This window comes from Choloepus didactylus, chromosome 9 (genome assembly GCF_015220235.1).
Source record: "Choloepus didactylus isolate mChoDid1 chromosome 9, mChoDid1.pri, whole genome shotgun sequence".
Lineage (NCBI taxonomy): Eukaryota > Metazoa > Chordata > Mammalia > Pilosa > Megalonychidae > Choloepus > Choloepus didactylus.
This window is the reverse complement of record NC_051315.1, coordinates 116,579,124-116,598,937: the sequence shown is the minus strand read 5'-3', so window position 1 is coordinate 116,598,937 and position 19,814 is coordinate 116,579,124. Positions and strand designations below refer to the sequence as shown.

General features: G+C 38.8%; 1 long non-coding RNA gene across 1 annotated transcript in view; it reads left to right on the top strand.

Moving 5' to 3' along the window:
- Positions 1-19,404, top strand: part of LOC119544322 — a 68,056-nt gene extending 48,652 nt beyond the window's left edge. Inside the window, exons 5-6 of the long non-coding RNA XR_005218816.1 lie at positions 18,124-18,289; positions 19,260-19,404. This is a non-coding gene — a long non-coding RNA (uncharacterized LOC119544322). The remainder of the gene's footprint in view (positions 1-18,123; positions 18,290-19,259) is intronic.
- The last annotated feature ends 410 nt before the right edge of the window (positions 19,405-19,814 follow it).

Below are 19,814 nucleotides of genomic sequence, written 5' to 3'. Positions count from 1 at the left end.
TTTGTGTTATTTATCAGGAAGCGGCTAGGACCCAAGAGTTAAAAGAGGGACCTCAGAACTCTGAAAAAACCACACTTGAAGCTGTTCCATTATGTGAACTAACACATTCCTTCTTTGCTAAAGCTGTTAGACTTGGGTTTATGTCTTTGTAACCAACTTTGGCAGATACCCTGTACTTAACAGGTATTCAGATAAATGTTTTAAAAGTAAACGTATAGTGACCTGGATTTAGAAACCTACCCATTTGCACTTGCAAACAGCTGGATGAGCTCTGTTCCAACCAGAGAGTAATTTGAACTACTGTTATCAGCCTTGACTTGAGATAAGGAGAATAGATAAAGCTGTTTCTAGGTGCATGCTGTAGTAGGAATACATTCAGGCCTGCTGTGCAAACAACTTAAAAGTCCTGAAGGTGCAGCAACAAAGACCACTTTTTTTTTTTTGAACGGCTTCCTGGTTTGAACTCTATGAAGTGCACAAAAATAAATAAATGTGTTTGCAATTAAAATATTATACTAGACTTTTAAAATCCTTGCTTATATTTAAAGAACTACAAGATTATAAACTGTGAACCAGTCAAGTAAAATGGAAATAGATAAGTTTTTATTTTAAATAAATGATTTCATATATTGAGTCAATTATTCTAACCCAAACTTCTATTTTTACCTGTGTTAGTTATTTAGATTGTTGCTGTCAATCTCTATGTCACTCTTTTATTCAGAGAGGCTAGAAAATTTTAAAAATGATATTGCCCTGACTCCCTTGCAGCAAGGATTATAGAAACAAATTATATTCAGTCAAGTGATGACCTTTCATGAGATCTGAAAGGCAGAAGGATGGGGGGTGTTGTATTTCAACAGATTGTAGATGGAGAATTAGGCTCTATCAGAAATGAATGTTAGCAGTGACTGGATTCCACATTCCACTGCCTGGTCACTAGCTTCATGGCTGGAAGTGGCTTTGAAATTAGCAACAATGGTGATAGCTGTAGCAACTTCCTGACCTCTGGGTCACCTATACAATGGTGCAAACTTGGAACGAAAGTCCATCAGCCCTTAAATTGATTTTGTAACCATTTAATTCTCTGTATTAAATTCTGTCTGACTGAAATACCTCTAGAGATTTCTGTCTTTTGCATTGAATCATGACTGATAGCAACCATCATGTTAGGTTCCTAACCTGTGCACTATTAAATGCAATGTCCTTAATTTGTCATTCCTACTTTGGATTCTTAATGTTACCAGCACTTGCCTAACCATTGAAATCATGATCAGGAATGTATAACCCTGCTATCTACAGAATATATTGAGAAGGCCCTTTAGTCTGTCTGTTCACCATTACTGGTTTTCATTCACTCCACAAATTCTTTTTGAAGGTCTACTCTGGGTCAGGCATTTTCTAGGGGTTGGAAATGCAGTGATGAACAAGATAGAGAATAATCTTTGGCCTCTTAAAGCTTATATTCTCATGGGAAGACCCCCTGAGAAAGTAATTGGAACTGTGATAATAATAATAGCTAATATTTATTACAAATACCCCACAAGAGATTCTGATGTAATTGGTACACATACCAAACTTTAAAATACACTGAACTTGAACTTAATATGCTCCATCTAAACTCCAATCTGCAGGTAAGAGTGGATGTAGAACCAGAAGGCTCTACATAGCCTCCTCCAAACTGAGCAATGGAATTGAGAAATATATGGCTGGGATATTTGAGAGAGGAAGGAATTTTCTCTCTCTCTCTTTTTCCTTAATGCAGAAGGAAGGATTTCTCTGGTGAACATTTCTAAATGTCTGTCTTCAAAATACTCTCCCCATGGTCTCCATATTGCAAACATTTTTTTCTTTATTTTGTGTTTAAGTAGCTAATTTCTCATTCATTGGCAAACTGTCACCTTTAATTTGAAGGAGTGGATAAAATATATATTTTTAAAAAATACATATTTGCAAGCAGTAACCCACCTTCAGTTGACTAAAGTAGGGTTACCCAGCTGATTCTCATGTTAAATGTTAGTAATGTTTAATTTTTTTTTTTATTTTCTAAATAAAAATAGGTAAATAGAGTTTCTAATATTTTCTTCCCACTCTGATTATCTCGTGAACCCCCTTGGATGTGTCTGTTCCTTTTTGGAAATCCATAGCCCTTAACCTTAAACATGATAATATATGACTTTTATTCATTACCTCCTTTCTTAGTAATCTTAACTTCCCACCTCCAAATATCACTGTTGCCCCCACACATATTTATTCAGCAAATATATATGAAGGGCCCACTCTATGTTAGGCACAGTTCTAGGGACTGGGGACACAATACCAAACAAAAGGAAATTCCTGTTTTCCTAGAGCTTGCATTCTGGTGGGGGTGTGGTGGGGGCAGACCATAAATAAATAAAAAATGTGTAATATTTCAGGTAAAGGCTATGGAGAAAAATAAAACAGGGTGAAAGGAATGCAGAGTGCTGGAGCTGGCTGGCATTGAAGCAATTAGGACTCTTTTCAAGTTAGTGTCCAGTTATGTCACATTGGCCATGGTGGAGTGTTTGGGGCACAGAAATGAGCAAATCCTCCAAATCAGGGATTTTCTTTTCTCTGCAAGCTGATAGTTAATCATTTACCAGCAACATGCCTGGGTGAGAGTGAATGGTTCTATTTTATATATGGAACTAGGGAAAGCCTCATTAGGGAGAGATTGAAGGAAATGAGGGAGTGGCCCATTTGGATATCAGGGATCATGAAGAAGAGGGAACAACAAACTCTTTGATAGTATAACCAGTGGAGGAAAGCCAGTGTAACTGGAGCAAGGTGAAATGAGGGAGAACAGTAGGAGAAAGGCGGGAGAATAAGGGGGACAACGCTGGGGTCTTGTGGGCCATACTGAGGAGTTTGGTGTTTTGCAGCAGGAATTGGCTAGAGGTAAAGAGCGCAGTCTTCTTTTAGAATAAGTGCTCTCCAGTTTGCCACAGTCCCTGCAATTCATACTAGTATTTCGCCAAGACCATCTACTTCAGTGATTTAAGTTTGCTATCCAGACCCTCTAGGCATGTGTGTTTGTGACCCTATGCAATAGCATTTATTTCTTGCAATATTATAGCACATGCTTTATTCTGCCTTGTGTTGTACTTTATTTTTTAAATCCAGGGAAGGTATCTCCTTAACTGAACTAAAGCAAGGCCTGTTTTTTTTGTCCTCCTTAGTACCTGGGACAATGTTTTTCATGTAGTAAGTGCTCAATATATGTTTGTTGAATGAAATAATAGTAAGACTGCATTTATACTGCTATTTTCTCTGGGGGTGCTAACCAATTTTGCAAACAACCTTGTGAATCCAGCAAAGAACATTTCATACACCAGGAAAAGGACAAGTCTGTTGATTTATAATAAAGGTAAACAACAATGTCTCTTTGGAAGGGTGACCATCAGAGCATGCTATCTGCCATATTCAGCTAAAGGAAACATCACTACTGAGCTATTGGCAGATGGAAAACCTGAGAACTCTGTCACCAATTATCTTCTGTTTATTGAAATCCTTGTTTTTCTCCAGAATTCTGAGTCTAAACCTATGGTTCAGGTTTCTTTAGCGTATATAGTATACATATTTAACCTATTACAGTCTACTTTCAAATGATATTATAACAGTTCACATATAGTATAAGAATCTTACAATAATATAATTCTGTTTCTCCCTTTCTGAGCTCTGTGCTGTATTATATTTTACTTTTACAAATGTTATAAACTCCATTCTATATTGTTAATATATTTGTTAAACAATTGTCTTTTAAAGAGATTTGCATAATTAGAAAACACTTACCTATTTATACATGAAGTTACCTTTAATGGGTCTCTTTGTTCTTTTATGTAGATCATATTTCCATCCACTATTGTTTTCTTTCTGCCTGAGGACTTCTTTTAACATTTCTTGTAGTGAGGGTCTGCTGTTGAAAAATGATTTCAGTTTTCGCATTTCTTAAAAAAATTTTTTTTGCCTTTGCTTTTTTTTTTTTTTTAATCTTCATTTTATTGAGATATATTCATATACCACGCAGTCATACAAAACAAATCGTACTTTCGATTGTTCACAGTACCATTACATAGTTGTACATTCATCACCCAAATCAATCCCTGACACCTTCATTAGCACACACACAAGAATAACAAGAATAATAATTAGAGTGAAAAAGAGCAATTGAAGTAAAAAAGAACACTGGGTACCTTTGTCTGTTTGTTTCCTTCCCCTATTTTTCTACTCATCCATCCATAAACTAGACAAAGTGGAGTGTGGTCCTTATGGCTTTCCCAATCCCATTGTCACCCCTCATAAGCTACATTTTTATACAACTGTCTTCGAGATTCATGGGTTCTGGGTTGTAGTTTGATAGTTTCAGGTATCCACCACCAGCTACCCCAATTCTTTAGAACCTAAAAAGGGTTGTCTAAAGTGTGCGTAAGAGTGCCCACCAGAGTGACCTCTTGGCTCCTTTTGGATTCTCTCTGCCACTGAAGCTTATTTCATTTCCTTTCACATCCCCCTTTTGGTCAAGAAGATGTTCTCCGTCCCACGATGCCGGGTCTACATTCCTCCCCGGGAGTCATATTCCACGTTGCCAGGGAGATTCACTCCCCTGGGTGTCTGATCCCACGTAGGGGGGAGGGCAGTGATTTCACCTTTCAAGTTGGCTTAGCTAGAGAGACAGGGCCACATCTGAGCAACAAAGAGGCATTCGGGAGGAGGCTCTTAGGCACAACCATAGGGAGGCCTAGCCTCTCCTTTGCAGCAACCGTCTTCCCAATGGTAAAACCTGTGGTAGAGGGCTGAACCCATCAAATCACCAGTCCCCTATGTCTGTGGTCATGTTAGCAACCATGGAGGTGGGGTAGGCGAATACCCCTGCATTCTCCACAGGCTCCTCAAGGGGGCACTACATCTTTTTTTTTTTTTTCCTTGTTTTTTTTTTTTTTTTTTTTTTAACTTTCCCTTCTTTTTTAAATCAACTGTATGAAAAAAAAGTTAAAAAGAAAACAAACATACAATAAAAGAACATTTCAAAGAGACCATAACAAGGGAGTAAGAAAAAGACAACTAACCTAAGATAACTGCTTAACTTCCAACATGTTCCTACTTTACCCCAAGAAAGTTACCTAATATAGCAACATTTCTGTGAACTTGCTCCTACTATATCCATCAGAAATTAACAGACCATAGTCATTCCTGGGCATCCCCAGAACGTTAAATAGCTTATCTGTTCTTCTTGGATTATTGTTCCCCCTTCCTTAATTGCTCTCTATTGCTAGTTCCCCTACATTCTACATTATAAGCCATTTGTTTTACATTTTTCAAAGTTCACATTAGTGGTAGCATATAATATTTCTCTTTTTGTGCCTGGCTTATTTCGCTCAGCATTATGTCTTCAAGGTTCATCCATGTTGTCATATGTTTCACGAGATCGTTCCTTCTTACTGCCGCGTAGTATTCCATCGTGTGTATATACCACATTTTATTTATCCACTCATCTGTTGAAGGACATTTGGGTTGTTTCCATCTCTTGGCAATTGTGAATAATGCTGCTATGAACATTGGCGTGCAGATATCTGTTAGTGTCACTGCTTTCCGACCTTCCGGGTATATACCGAGAAGTGCAATCGCTGGATCGAATGGTAGCTCTATATCTAGTTTTCTAAGGAACTGCCAGACTGACTTCCAGAGTGGCTGAACCATTATACAGTCCCACCAACAGTGAATAAGAGTCTCAATTTCTCCACATCCCCTCCAGCATTTGTAGTTTTCTGTTTGTTTAATGGCAGCCATTCTAACTGGTGTTAGATGGTATCTCATTGTGGTCTTAATTTGCATCCCTCTAATAGCTAGTGAAGCTGAACATTTTTTCATGTGTTTCTTGGCCATTTGTATTTCCTCTTCAGAGAACTGTCTTTTCATATCTTTTGCCCATTTTATAATTGGGCCGACTGTACTATTGTCATTGAGTTGTAGGATTTCTTTATATATGCAAGATATCAGTCTTTTGTCAGATACATGGTTTCCAAAAATTTTTTCCCATTGAGTTGGCTGCCTCTTTACCTTTTTGAGAAATTCCTTTGAGGTGCAGAAACTTCTAAGCTTGAGGAGTTCCCATTTATCTATTTTCTCTTTTGTTGCTTGTGCTTTGGGTGTAAAGTCTAGGAAGTGGCCGCCTAATACAAGGTCTTGAAGATGTTTTCCTACATTATCTTCTAGGAGTTTTATGGTACTTTCTTTTATATTGAGATCTTTGGTCCATTTTGAGTTAATTTTTGTGTAGGGGGTGAGGTAGGGGTCCTCTTTCATTCTTTTGGATATGGATATCCAACTCTCCCAGCCCCATTTGTTGAAAAGACCATTATGACTCAGTTCAGTGACTTTGGGGGCCTTATCAAAGATCAGTCGGCCATAGATCTGAGGGTCTATCTCCGAATTCTCAATTTGATTCCATTGATCTATATGTCTATCTTTGTGCCAGTACCATGCTGTTTTGGCAACTGTGGCTTTATAATAAGCTTCAAAGTCAGGGAGTGTAAGTCCTCCCACTTCGTTTTTCTTTTTTAGAGTGTCTTTAGCAATTCGAGGCATCTTCCCTTTCCAAATAAATTTAATAACTAGCTTTTCCAAGTCTGCAAAGTAGGTTGTTGGAATTTTGATTGGGATTGCATTGAATCTGTAGATGAGTTTGGGTAGAATTGACATCTTAATGACATTTAGTCTTCCTATCCATGAACATGGAATATTTTTCCATCTTTTAAGGTCCCCTTCTATTTCTTTTAGTAGAGTTATGTAGTTTTTTTTGTATAGGTCTTTTACATCTTTGGTTAATTTATTCCTAGGTACTTGATTTTTTTAGTTGCTATTGAAAATGGTATCTTCTTCCTGAGTGTCTCTTCAGTTTGTTCATTTCTAGCATATAGAAACATTACGGACTTACGTGCATTAACCTTGTATCCCGCTACTTTGCTAAATTTGTTTATTAGCTCTAGTAGCTGTATCGTCGATTTCTCAGGGGTTTCTAGATATAAGATCATATCATCTACAAACAATGACAGTTTTACTTCTTCTTTTCCAATTTGGATGCCTTTTATTTCTTTGTCTTGCCGGATTGCCCTGGCTAGCACTTCCAGCACAATGTTGAATAACAGTGGTGACAGCGGGCATCCTTGTCTTGTTCCTGATCTTAGAGGGAAGGCTTTCAGTCTCTCACCATTGAGTACTATGCTGGCTGTGGGTTTTTCATATATGCTCTTTATCATGTTGAGGAAGTTTCCCTCAATTCCTACCTTTTGAAGTGTTTTTATCAAAAACGGATGTTGGATTTTGTCAAATGCTTTTTCAGCATCTATTGAGATGATCAATTGATTTTTCCCTTTTGACTTGTTAATGTGTTGTAATACATTGATTGATTTTCTTATGTTGAACCATCCTTGCATGCCTGGAATAAACCCCACTTGGTCATGGTGTATGATTTTTTTAATGTGTCTTTGGATTCAATTTGCAAGTATTTTGTTGAGGATTTTTGCATCTGTATTCATTAGGGATATTGGCCGGTAGTTTTCCTTTTTTGTAACATCTTTGCCTGGTTTTGGTATTAGATTGATGTTAGCTTCATAAAATGAGTTAGGTAGTGTACCATTTTCTTCAATGTTTTGAAAGAGTTTGAGTAAGATTGGTGTCAGTTCTTTCTGGAAAGTTTGGTAGAATTCCCCTGTGAAGCCATCTGGCCCTGGGCATTTATTTGTGGGAAGATTTTTGATGACTGATTGGATCTCTTTGCTTGTGATGGGTTGGTTGAGGTCTTCTATTTCTTCTCTGGTCAGTCTAGGTTGTTCATATGTTTCCAGGAAATTGTCCATTTCCTCTACATTATCCAGTTTGTTGCCATACAGTTGTTCATAGTATCCTCTTATAATTTTTTTAATTTCTTCAGGATCTGCAGTTATGTCACCTTTTTCATTCATTATTTTGTTTATATGGGTCTTCTCTCGTTTTGATTTTGTCAGTCTAGCTAGGGGCTTGTCAATCTTGTTGATCTTCTCAAAGAACCAACTTTTGGTGATATTTATCCTCTCTATTGTTTTTTTGTTCTCTATGTCATTTATTTCTGCTTTAATCCTTGTTATTTCTTTTCTTCTACTTGGTTTAGGATTGGTTTGCTGTTCATTTTCTAGCTTCTTCAGTTGATCCATTAGTTCTTTGATTTTGGCTCTTTCTTCCTTTTTAATATATGCGTTTAGTGCTATAAATTTCCCCCTTAGCACTGCTTTTGCTGCATCCCATAGGTTTTGGTATGTTGTGTTCTCATTTTCATTCGTCTCTATATATTTAGCAATTTCTCTTGCTATTTCTTCTTTAACCCACTGATTGTTTAGGAGTGTGTTGTTTAACCTCCAGGTATTTGTGAATTTTCTAAGTCTCTGATGGTTATTGACTTCTAATTGTATTCCATTGTGGTCAGAGAATGTGCTTTGAATAATTTCAATCTTTTTAAATTTATTGAGGCTTGTTTTATGTCCCAGCATATGATCTATTCTGGAGAAAGTTCCATGAGCACTAGAAAAGTATGTGTATCCTGGTGATTTGGGATGTAATGTCCTGTATATGTCTGTTAAATCTAATTCATTTATCAGATTGTTTAGGTTTTCAATTTCCTTATTGGTCTTCTGTCTGGTTGATCTATCTATAGGAGAGAGTGATGTGTTGAAGTCTCCCACAATTATTGTGGAAACATCAATTGCTTCCTTTAGTTTTGCCAGTGTTTCTCTCATGTATTTTGTGGCACCTTGGTTGGGTGCATAGACATTTACGATTGTTATTTCTTCTTGCTGAATTGCCCCTTTTATTAGTACGTAGTGGCCTTCTTTGTCTCTCAAAACATCCCTGCATTTGAAGTCTATTTTATCTGAGATTAATATTGCTACCCCTGCTTTCTTTTGGCTGTAGCTTGCATGAAATATTTTTTTCCATCCTTTCACTTTCAGTTTCTTTGTGTCCCTGTGTCTAAGATGAGTCTCTTGTATGCAACATATTGATGGTTCATTTTTTTTGATCTATTCTGTGATTCTTTATCTTTTAATTGGGGAGTTTAATCCATTTACATTCAACGTTATAACCGTGAAGGCATTTCTTGAATCAGCCATCTTATCCTTTGGTTTATGTTTGTCATAATTTTTCCCCTCTGTCTATTAATATCCTTTATTGTACCCATACCGAATCTCTTTAGTACTGAACCTTTCTTCAAGTCTCTCTGTCCTTTCTTTGTTTCTCTGTCTGTAGGGCTCCCTTGAGTATCTCCAGTAGGGCAGGTCTCTTGTTAGCAAATTCTCTCAGCATTTGTTTGTCTGTGAAAAATTTAAGCTCTCCCTCAAATCTGAAGGAGAGCTTTGCTGGATAAAGTATTCTTGGCTGGAAATTTTTCTCACTCGGAATTTTAAATATATCATGCCACTGTCTTCTTGCCTCCATGGTGGCTGCTGAGTAGTCACTACTTAGTCTTATGCTGTTTCCTTTGTATGTGGTGAATTGCTTTTCTCTTGCTGCTTTCAGAACTTGCTCCTTCTCTTCTGTGTTTGATAGTGTGATCAGTATATGTCTCGGAGTGGGTTTATTTGGATTTATTCTATTTGGAGTTCGCTGAGCATTTATGATTTGTGTATTTATGTTGTTTAGAAGATTTGGGAAGTTTTCCCCAACAATTTCTTTGAATACTCTTCCTAGACCTTTACCCTTTTCTTCCCCTTCTGGCACACCAATGAGTCTTATATTTGGACGTTTCATATAATCTATCATATCCCTGAGGTCCATTTCGATTTTTTCAATTTTTTTCCCCATTCTTTCTTTTATGTTTTCATTTTCCATTCTGTCATCTTCGAGGTCACTGATTCGTTGTTCAACTTCCTCTAGTCTTGTACTATGAGTGTCCAGAATCTTTTTAATTTGGTCAACAGTTTCTTTAATTTCCATAAGATCATCCATTTTTTTATTTAGTCTTGCAATGTCTTCTTTATGCTCTTCTAGGGTCTTCTTGATTTCCTTTATCTCCCATACTATGGTCTCATTGTTCATCTTTAGTTCTTTGAGTAGCTGCTCTAGGTGCTGTGTCTCTTCTGGTATTTTGATTTGGGTGCTTGGGCTTGGGTTATCCATATCGTCTGGTTTTTTCATATGCTTTATAATTTTCTGTTGTTTTTGGCCTCGTGGCATTTGCTGAACTTGATAGGGTTCTTTTAGGATTTGTAGACCAATTGAAGTCCTTATCTCTAATTTATCAGATCTACAGCTTCGTGGAGTACACTTTCTCTAACTAACCAGCAGGTGGCGTCCACGAGCCACTTGTTCTCCACAAGCCAGTTCTCCCCTGCTTAGCCTTTTTGGTGAGTGGGGGAGTGAGTCTTGTGGGGTCCAATTGGTGTACCAAGCTTGCGTGTGTAGTTGGTGTTGCCTGCCCTGTATGTGGGGCGTGTTTCTGGGCAGTCAGGGAGGGGGGGGGGTGGCTCTAACAATCAAATCTCCCTAGTGATCCTAGAGTTTTAAAGCTGCTGCAATAGTCTAATCCTTCAGTTCAGTCCTGCCACAGTTTGTCTCTGCCACTGACCCACAAGTCCTTGGTATTGGCGTATGGCTCCTGAGACTTGCAAGTGGGCCCCTCTTCCAGGCCGTGCACCCCGGGTCCTCTGTTGAGGGATGACTGTGCTATGTCACAGGTGAGTGCCGTCCCCCCAGGGCAGTTCTGGGCTGGTGGGCTGTGTAGGGAGGCTCCCAGTCTGCTGAAATGATGGCTGAATGGGGCTTTGTTAATTCACACTGCTCTACCTTCCCAACTCTGGGACTATCAGCTGAGGTTGCAGGGAAGGCTAATGTCCACGCCCAGTTTTGTGGTGTGTGCCTGTTATTTGAAGCACTTCCGTCACACTGGGTTGTCTGGGGCAGTTCTGGGCTATGGGGCTGGCGATGGGCAGGAGTGTTTCCTGTCCACCAGGATGATGGCTGTGAGCGGACACCCCCCTTTTCTTGGGAAGTTGTGGTGTTTAGTGAATTTTCTCAGCCACTGGATTATTGCGTTTTGTCTCAGAGCTCTCCTAGTTCTGCTCTTGACTTGACCTGCCCAAATAGTAAGTCTTTGAAGTTTTCTGTATTGGGCTTCTTAGAGTAATTGTTTTAGAAAAAGAAAAAAGGATTAAAAAAAAAAAAAAAAAACAACAAAAAAACGGGCCCTCCTTGGAGATCTAATGGGTTATTGAAATGCTAAGAGACAAAGCAACCAGGGCCATTAAGGAAAGGTCCACAGGGCAGAGAGATCAGCTTTTCTTCGGGATTTGCATATGCGCCTCAGGGCCCTTCCCCTTTCTATGTTCACCAGAACTCCAAAAATCCTCTGCTTTTATTTTGGAGTTTTTTGTGTTGTTTTTTTTCTATGCCTGTCTCCTCTCTGCTGGGCTGGCTGCTCTCAGATTCTCTGGTGTCTGGTCTCAGTCTATCTATGGTTGGAGTCTGTATCAGTAGAATTAGTTTCCGATAAGAGCAGCCACTGCAGTTCTCCCTTCTCCTTCCCGGAGCTGACAGCCCCTCCTCCCCCGGGACTGAGCCTGGCAGGGAGGGGCGCGGGTCCCCTGGCCGCAAAAACTTACAGATTTCGCAGATCTCAGCAGTTCCACGTTTTCATGAGTGTTGTATGAAGTATGCCCAAAGTCAGATTGCTCTGTGGTGTCCAGTCCACGCAGTTCCTTGCTTTCTACCTACTTTCCTGGAGGAGTAACTAAAACATACAGCTCACCAGTCTGCCATCTTGCCCCGCCTCTTGCCTTTGCTTTTGAAAGATATTTTTGTTGTGTATAGAATTTTAGGTTGGCAATTGTTTTATCTTTAAAGAATTTGCCCTACTGTCTTCTAGCTTGAAATATTTCCAGAGAGAAATCTGCTGTCATCCTTATCATTGTTTCTCTGTATATAATGGCATCAGTACTTTGGGCTGCTTTTAAGATTTTCTTTATTACTGATTTTGAGCAATTTCACTGTGATGTACCTTCATTTAGTATTCTTTGTATTTCCCATGCTTTATATTTCTTGACTCATTGGGCTGTTTTGATCTCTGGGTTTATAGTTTAATCAAATATGGAAACAAATTTCAAGTATTTTTCTGTCTCTTTGCCTCCTTGGGACCTCCAATTATCTACATTAGGATATTTGGAGCTTTCCCACAACTTACTGATGCTTTGTTCCTTTTTAAATAATTATCTTTCCTCTCTGTGTATCTCTTTGGATAGTTTATATTGCTATGTCTTCAAGTTCACTGATCTTTTCTTCTGCAATGCTAACTTGTCATTAATCCCTTACAGTGTATCTTTCATCTCACACATTGTAGTTTTCATTTCTAGAAGTTAGATTTGAGTCTATGTTTTTTCTATCTTCCATGTCTCTACTTAATGTTTTGAACACATGGAATATTCCATGGAACACAGTTATAACTGTATTAATAGTTATATTAATAACTTTTAATTTCATTGCCTATTAATTCTAACACTTGTGTTAGTTCTGATTGATTGATTTCCTTCTAATCATGGGTCATCTTTTTCTGTTTCTTTACATGCCTGTTAATTCTTTTATTGTGTGCTATATATTATGAATTTTATCTTGTTACATGCTGGGTTTTATTTGTCATTGTTGCCCTGATCTTTTTTTTTTTTTTTGTATTTTATAAATATGCTTGAGTTTTATTCTGGAATATATGGTTAAGTTACTTGGAAACAGTTTGATTCTTTCAGGTCTTGATTTTAAGATTCATCAGGTGGGACAGAGCAGTGCTCTCTAAGGTTAATTATTTTCTACTATTGAGGTAAGACCTTTCACGTGCTCTACCTAATGCCCCATAAATTGTGAGGATTGTGTCTGACTGGTGGGAATAGCACTATTTGTAGTTCTGTGTGACTGAAGGGCATTGCTAACTTTTATCCTTTTGGATGTTCTTTCACTGGGCTTGGATACCTTCCTCATGTGTGTGTGCTCATCATTACTCTGCTGACTGCTCAAGGAGACCCTTTACATTCTCCAGAGTTTTCTCTGTGTGTAGCTCTCTCCTTTCCTCTACTTTATCCTGTACCTTGGTTTCTCCTGACTCTCAACTCCATCTCTTCAACTCAGGAAATCTGCTAGGCTCTGCCTGCATTTCTCCTCCCTGTGCCATGGCTTGGGAACTGTTTCAAACAGTAAGCTAGGGCCATCACAGGGCTCATATATATTGTTTTGTGTCTCTCAGAGATCATTATGCTTTTATCCTGATGCCTGATGTTCTGCAAACCATTGTTTAATATATTTTGTCCATTTTTTTTTGTTGCTTCCAAATTTGATCTCTATTGTATCTGGGCTTGGAACAGAAGTTCTCATGGATCATGTTTCTAATATCTCATTGGATAATGAGAGTATTTATCCATATTGTGTGTATGTGCACGTGGACACACATGTGTTACTTATGCTAGAGGGCAGACTGAAGGAGTGAAGAGAGAAAAGCGGGAAGGAGGAATGCTGTTCCCCCCAAAAATAGATATGGAGCCTGATAATCACTTTTTTGTAAGGACTCGTTATTTTCAGCCTAGCACCAAATGATAAAAGCTGTTCTGGTATTTCTGTATTTACCATCAAGATGATGGTGAAAATAATAGAAATTATTGAACATTCATTATTCACTAGTGCTTTATATCCAATAACTTTCTTCATAGTTATATAAATCATATGAAGCAAAAACTATTGTTACCCCCACTTAACAGATGAAGAAACGGAGGCATTAAGAGATTAAGAACATTTTCCAAGATCATTGAGTCTATAAATGTTAGAATTGAGATTCAAACACAGACAGTTATGTTCCAGTAACCAGATTATTAACATCTATGCTATACTGGTAACCACGATGCTATTTCAAGGATTAAACTAAGGCTAAATCTCTTAGCTTTGAATAAAGCTTGTTTGTTTTGGAAAGGACTGTAGCCCCAGAGCCAAAGGCTGAATTCAAGTTCTAAGTTCCTTAACTTCTCTAGCCTCTATTTTCCTTTTCTCTAAGATCAGGGTGGGAGGGTAGGATAAAGTTGCATCTTCTAATGAGCCTTTCTACTTTGAAGTTCTATATTTGCGTTTTCTTCTTCTCTTTCTCCCCCTCCTCCTCCTTCTTCATTTTCACCACTGTTGAATTAAGAATTTTGATTTTGAAATAAAGGAAAACCATCCACAAAACCATGCTGTTTGTGTCTCTGAACATTATGCTTGAAGTATGAATGGGAATGCTAAGACACTCATACCAGCTAAGTGGTATTAAGTGTGACAGACTGATTTTCTGGTGAATGCATATGGGCAACACAAGTAATCCAGCCAGTCTGTCATGAAAGAATGGATACAACAATTTCCAACTCTTGTCAGACTTTATAGAAGGGCATTTGAAGGAAGTTAATAACCACTTGATATGGAAAACAAGCAGCAGTTCTAGGGGGAACCAGTGTCAGGAAGTAACTTTATTCACTTACTGCCCTGGCAGGAGAGGGAATGAGGACTAGAGACTGGACATGCTTATGTACCCTGATCAAGGTTTTCATGCCATCCCACTAAGAACCTGGGATTTATCTCCAGAGCTGGGGAAGCAGGATGGAGCAGAGGCTCTGAAGTCAGCATTTGGGCTCAGGTCCTAGCTCCTACACTCACTATGTGTGAAAGGCTAGTTACTGACCTTTCTGGGTCTCAGTTTCCTCAGCTGCATGATGGAGGCCACATTTATACTTAGTACAAAGAGTTGTTGTGAAGATTGAGTATGACAGTTCAATAAAGGGCTTAGCTTAGTGCTGGCATATGTTAAGTGCTCAAGGAATATTAGCTGTTAATCAGGGGCGATATTTGATGTTTACCAAGTAGTAGGGAATGAGTCGAAAGCAATCTGAATTGACACTGACTGGAGGGATCTTCTGTGCCAGATATTGAGCCTTTGGTAAGTAGATGGTGGGCAGGGATCCTGGGAGTGGGAGGAAAAGCAGAGGGCCTTGGAAGGCTGGAGACAGCTGCTATTAACCAATTGGTATGCAAGTATTTCAGTATTTTAATAACTTGCATGACCATACCACTGAGCTTGGTAGTTATTCTGATGATGATTCGTGCAGAGGAGTATTATTTTGGAGACATGATTTTCTTTATCACATTAACTTCTTTATGCTGATGACTCATAAATTGACATCTCCAGTCCCCTTCTGCACTACTGCCTACTTGAGATCTCCATTTGGATGTCTATGGGCATCTCAAGCTTAACATTTCCAAAGCATAATTATTGATTCCCACCCAGAGATCCTACTCCTCTCCTAGTCTTTCCTGCCCAGTTAATGGTCCTGGGGACCCAGTAGGCATTGTGCATTGTTAGAAGAGGCTCAGTAAATGGATAAATGGACAATTATTGCTTCTCATGAACCCAGCACTAGCAGATGAAGCATGGAGTTGGAGCCAGGATTGCAGAGTAAATCTAGTGTGGCGGAGCCAGACAGAACTGGACTCAGTCCCAGCATTGCCATTTGCTAGTAGTGACCATGAGCAAGTCATCACACCTTCATGACCAAATCATTTTCCTGTCAAATGGGAAGAGTAACAACCTATTGCAGGATAACTGTGTGCATTTAAGTTAATATATGTGAAGGGGAAGATGCACAGTAGGCACTTGACAGGTGATGGTTCTCATATTTGTTATCACTACAGAGCCATTCAGATAAAAGATCTGGAAACTCCAGAACAGCTCAGCAGGCCAGGAAGTGAATTTTTTCTGTTGTCTCTTCCTCACTCACTCACCTACCATCTCTGACGTTGAACCTCTGCCCTTGTACTTAGTTCTTCTATGTTTGCTCAAAGCATCCTTCCTCCAATGCCTTTCCTCAGAACAGTTTCCAGTGTCTTAATTTCCTTACTTTTGATGTGGAACAGCTAATAATTCCCACTTACTAGGCTAAAGTGTTTAGAATGTTAATAACATTATCCAAAACTTGGAAATAAGCAAAAGAGATTACTGGGTGTTCTTTCCATGCAGTGCTCATGTTTCTAGTGACCACTTCCCAAGGATTATTTGATTTTTTTTAGTGGGTTATGGCTTTGTCTGACTTCCTATGTACTATTGATTAGGCAATTTTACAACTGTTAAATGTAGAGATGAATGTTCAGAAAACTGATAGCAAGGCAAATTATGTTTGTTTGAGGGCAAAGCAAATAATTTCTATCCAAAGTAAAGTTAACCCAAAATTATAGTTTATTGCCTAACGGGACATTTACCAGTTTCGTTATCTATTCGCAAAATTATTTCAGCTTTCTATTGATGGAATGACTGTAAGTATTTGTTCCTCAGATTCTCATTGAGCCAGTCTTAATATCTTACTGGTTCCCTCATTAAGTAATGTGTTGAATGGAATTTTTGACATGTGTTCATTTTGTATTTATATGAGAATTATGCTTTTAACTTTTTGATAATTGCACTATGTAATAGAAGCATCCAATAAAAGCTTTTGCCAAAATGTGTTTCCTGAGTGATAAGCATTATAAAAAAGAGCACTTGTAAATCCATGATTCCTTCCTGAATGATCTCTACCCTTTAATTTCTATAGCATGGTGCCTTTCATGTACCTTTGTAGGCATTTTAGAGATTCTCTTTTGGGTAGCACAGAATGAAAATCTGGGTCATTTGGGTATACTGTCTGCTAGGCAATTATGTAGATCAGCTGTTTTTTGACTTTTGAAAAATAATCTTTTCACCAATCATCTGCTTTCTTTACAGGGCAAATGAGCTGTTTTAGATTGAGCGTAAGGAAACAGGGCCATCTATTCACTGCCAATCTGCTAAAATGTTTAAAACAGATAAAATGTCTCCAGAGTAATTTGTGGCTGTTAAACTTTTTATTTCTCTAGCCTCACAAATTAATGGCAACAAATCAAATTTCAGTTACCCTTAAGGTGCCTTATTCTAGCCCAGCCAAGCCAAGAGATGTCTGTCATGATAAATTGCAGAGACAAATAGCACTCGGTGAGATGGTAAGTTATTATGATTTTAGGTGTTTTCTTTCCCCATTCTTGATTTATATATTTCTCCTATGTGTTGGGAAAGAAATAAATCCATGAGGTTAAGGTGGAATAGCCAATTCCTTAATGCTGCCTTTCATGTCTGGATTATTAAAAGTTTTTGGAGTTGAACTGTTGGCAGAGGGTAATTTATTAATCCTATATAAATTGCTTTCTTGTCTTTGCACACATATAACTGCAGTGACTTTTGGTGATTCATAATAAAATTCATTCCTCTCACTAGCATGTTTTGTTCCAGCACACGAGCATCATAACTGACCAGGTTCAGAGCCATTACTAGATCGATGGAAGTACATTCCTCATCATGCTGTTTCTCCTGTAATTTTAGGCATGATCTTTGCCTCAATGGAGGTCACATTCTAGAAGAGGGCACAGACATTAAACAAATAGCTAAGATTATGAGGAATGCTGTGGACAGGAAATTCAGAGGGCTATAAGAACCGAATGCAAGGGAATATGACCTGTTCTTTCAGGCTCAATGCTTCTCATATTTTCCCCTTATAATCGTTTCCTTTTTCCTCTTTTCTCTCACTCAGCTTCCCACACTGATTAATCACTCCTTATCCACACCTACTTAGCACTAGGCTAGCTGGGTGTTAGAATGTCCTGATCTTTGATGATTAATGAAAGAGAAACAAAGTCCATCAACACCCCAGGATGCCTACAGCTGGAGAAATGATGAATGATTGGGGGACAAAATGAATATAGTATATATTTACCAGTTAGGGAACTGAACTCCTTATGGTCCAGGTTTATTTGCAGCTGAGAAGGGAGCGATCACTGTGAACTGATGTCATAAAGAAGGAATTTGTGGGGGAGGTTGGGCATGAGCCAGGCAAATTAAAAATGGGTAGAGCATTGGTCCAGGAGGCCATCCAGGGTTGGAACAGTGTTTCATACAACAAACCCTTTTAGAATGCCTACTGTATGCCAGAAACTGGTTTAAATGCTTTAGAAATGCTGATTCATTTAATCCTCATAACAAGCCTCTGAAATAAGTGCTGTATTATCATGTGTATCTTACAGATGAGGAGATCTGAAGTATGGAGAGGCTAAGCAGCCCATTCAGGTGCTGCATCTGTGTTAAGCCAGGATACACAGTAAGACTCCACTGATGCTTTTAGTCTGTATGTCCTGCTGCCTCCCCAGCACCAACGCCATAAGGCAAGCCATTTGGGAAGGAAACTGAGGGGTGAGCACTCAGTTAAACTGTGGGTGTGTTGAGACAATGGGGCATCTAAGTGGCCATCTCAGGTTTCCATTTGGGCAGGTAGGCTGGGGTTTGTTTTGAGACCTGGAAGCTGGAGTTAGAGGTACAGAAGTGAGTCACCTGCCAAGAGGCCACAGGTGAAGCAAGGAATATCTTGCATCAAGAACAAATCTCTTAATTTTTCTAAAATGGGACACTTACCAAATTGTGCCTACTTGACAGCTGTTAGACTGAAAGTAGCTTTTCCATTGTCTTTAGTGGCATGTCCCTAATTGAGAGATTGCAAGTCAGAGTGAGGGAGAATGCAAAGATATTTGCAGTTGTGAAATGCACCCATGGAGCGATATGAGGTTCTATTGCATTACCATGTCCAATGCCGTCACCACGAGGATAGGCACTATTGATCAGGAAGGGGAAGGCTGGCTTTGAAGGGCAGCAAAGCTTCTGTTTTGGATAATTTTTTTTTGGTATTCTTTGATAGCAGGGGCTCAGGTTGTTAAAGGAAATGGTTTCAAGGCCTTTTTCAAAACCACTGCAAAAGAGTGCTGAACTGCTGCTATCATAATTCTGATTAACAATTCAAAACCTGATTTTGAATTATTCATGGTGTTTAAATAACTTATCAACATGAACAAAAGTGATGTGAAACTGTTGCAATTAGAAAAGCTTACTTAAAACTTGTAGACAAATATTCTTAATTAAGTAATATTGCCCACTGGAGATGGAGCTTCTGGGAACCAAAGAGGAATTGGAGAAGTGGCAGTTCAAGAGGGCCAAAAAAAGTGGGGGTGAGGGGGGAGGTAGGACACATTAGTGTAACCTCATGACTTTGGAATGCATGAGGAGGCATTAAGCAGGAGTCCTGGGAGGTCTACTATTGTCTTTGAAGAGCCAAGTTAATTAGCTAAAAAAAAAAAAAAAAAGAAAATTTAGAATAATAATGTACATTCAGTTTTCAGTTACTTGTTGGAAGACTAACAAGAATGGTGGGTGACGACTCCCAGGGGTGTAAATCTCCCTGGCAACGCAGGATATGACTGCCAGGGATGAATCTGGACCCGGCATCATGGGATTGAGAATATCTTCTTGACCAAAAGGGGGATGCAAAATGAGACGAAATAGTTTCAGTGGCTGAGAGATTCCAAATGGAGTCGAGAGGTCACTCTGGTGGACATTCTTATGCACGATATAGATAACACCTCTTAGGCTTTAATGTATTGGAATAGCTAGAAGTAAATACCTGAAACTACCAAACTCCAACCCAGCAGTCTGCACTCCTGAAGACAATTATATAATAATGTAGATTACAAGGGGTGACAGTGTGATTGTGAAGACCTTGTGGATCACACCCCCTTTATCTAGTGTATGGATGAGTGGAGGAACGGGGATAAAAACTAAAGGACAAATGGGGTGGGATGAGGGGATGATTTGGGTGTTCTTTTTTCACTTTTATTTTTTATTCTTGTTCTGGTTCTTTCTGATGTAAGGAAAATGTTCAGAGATAGAT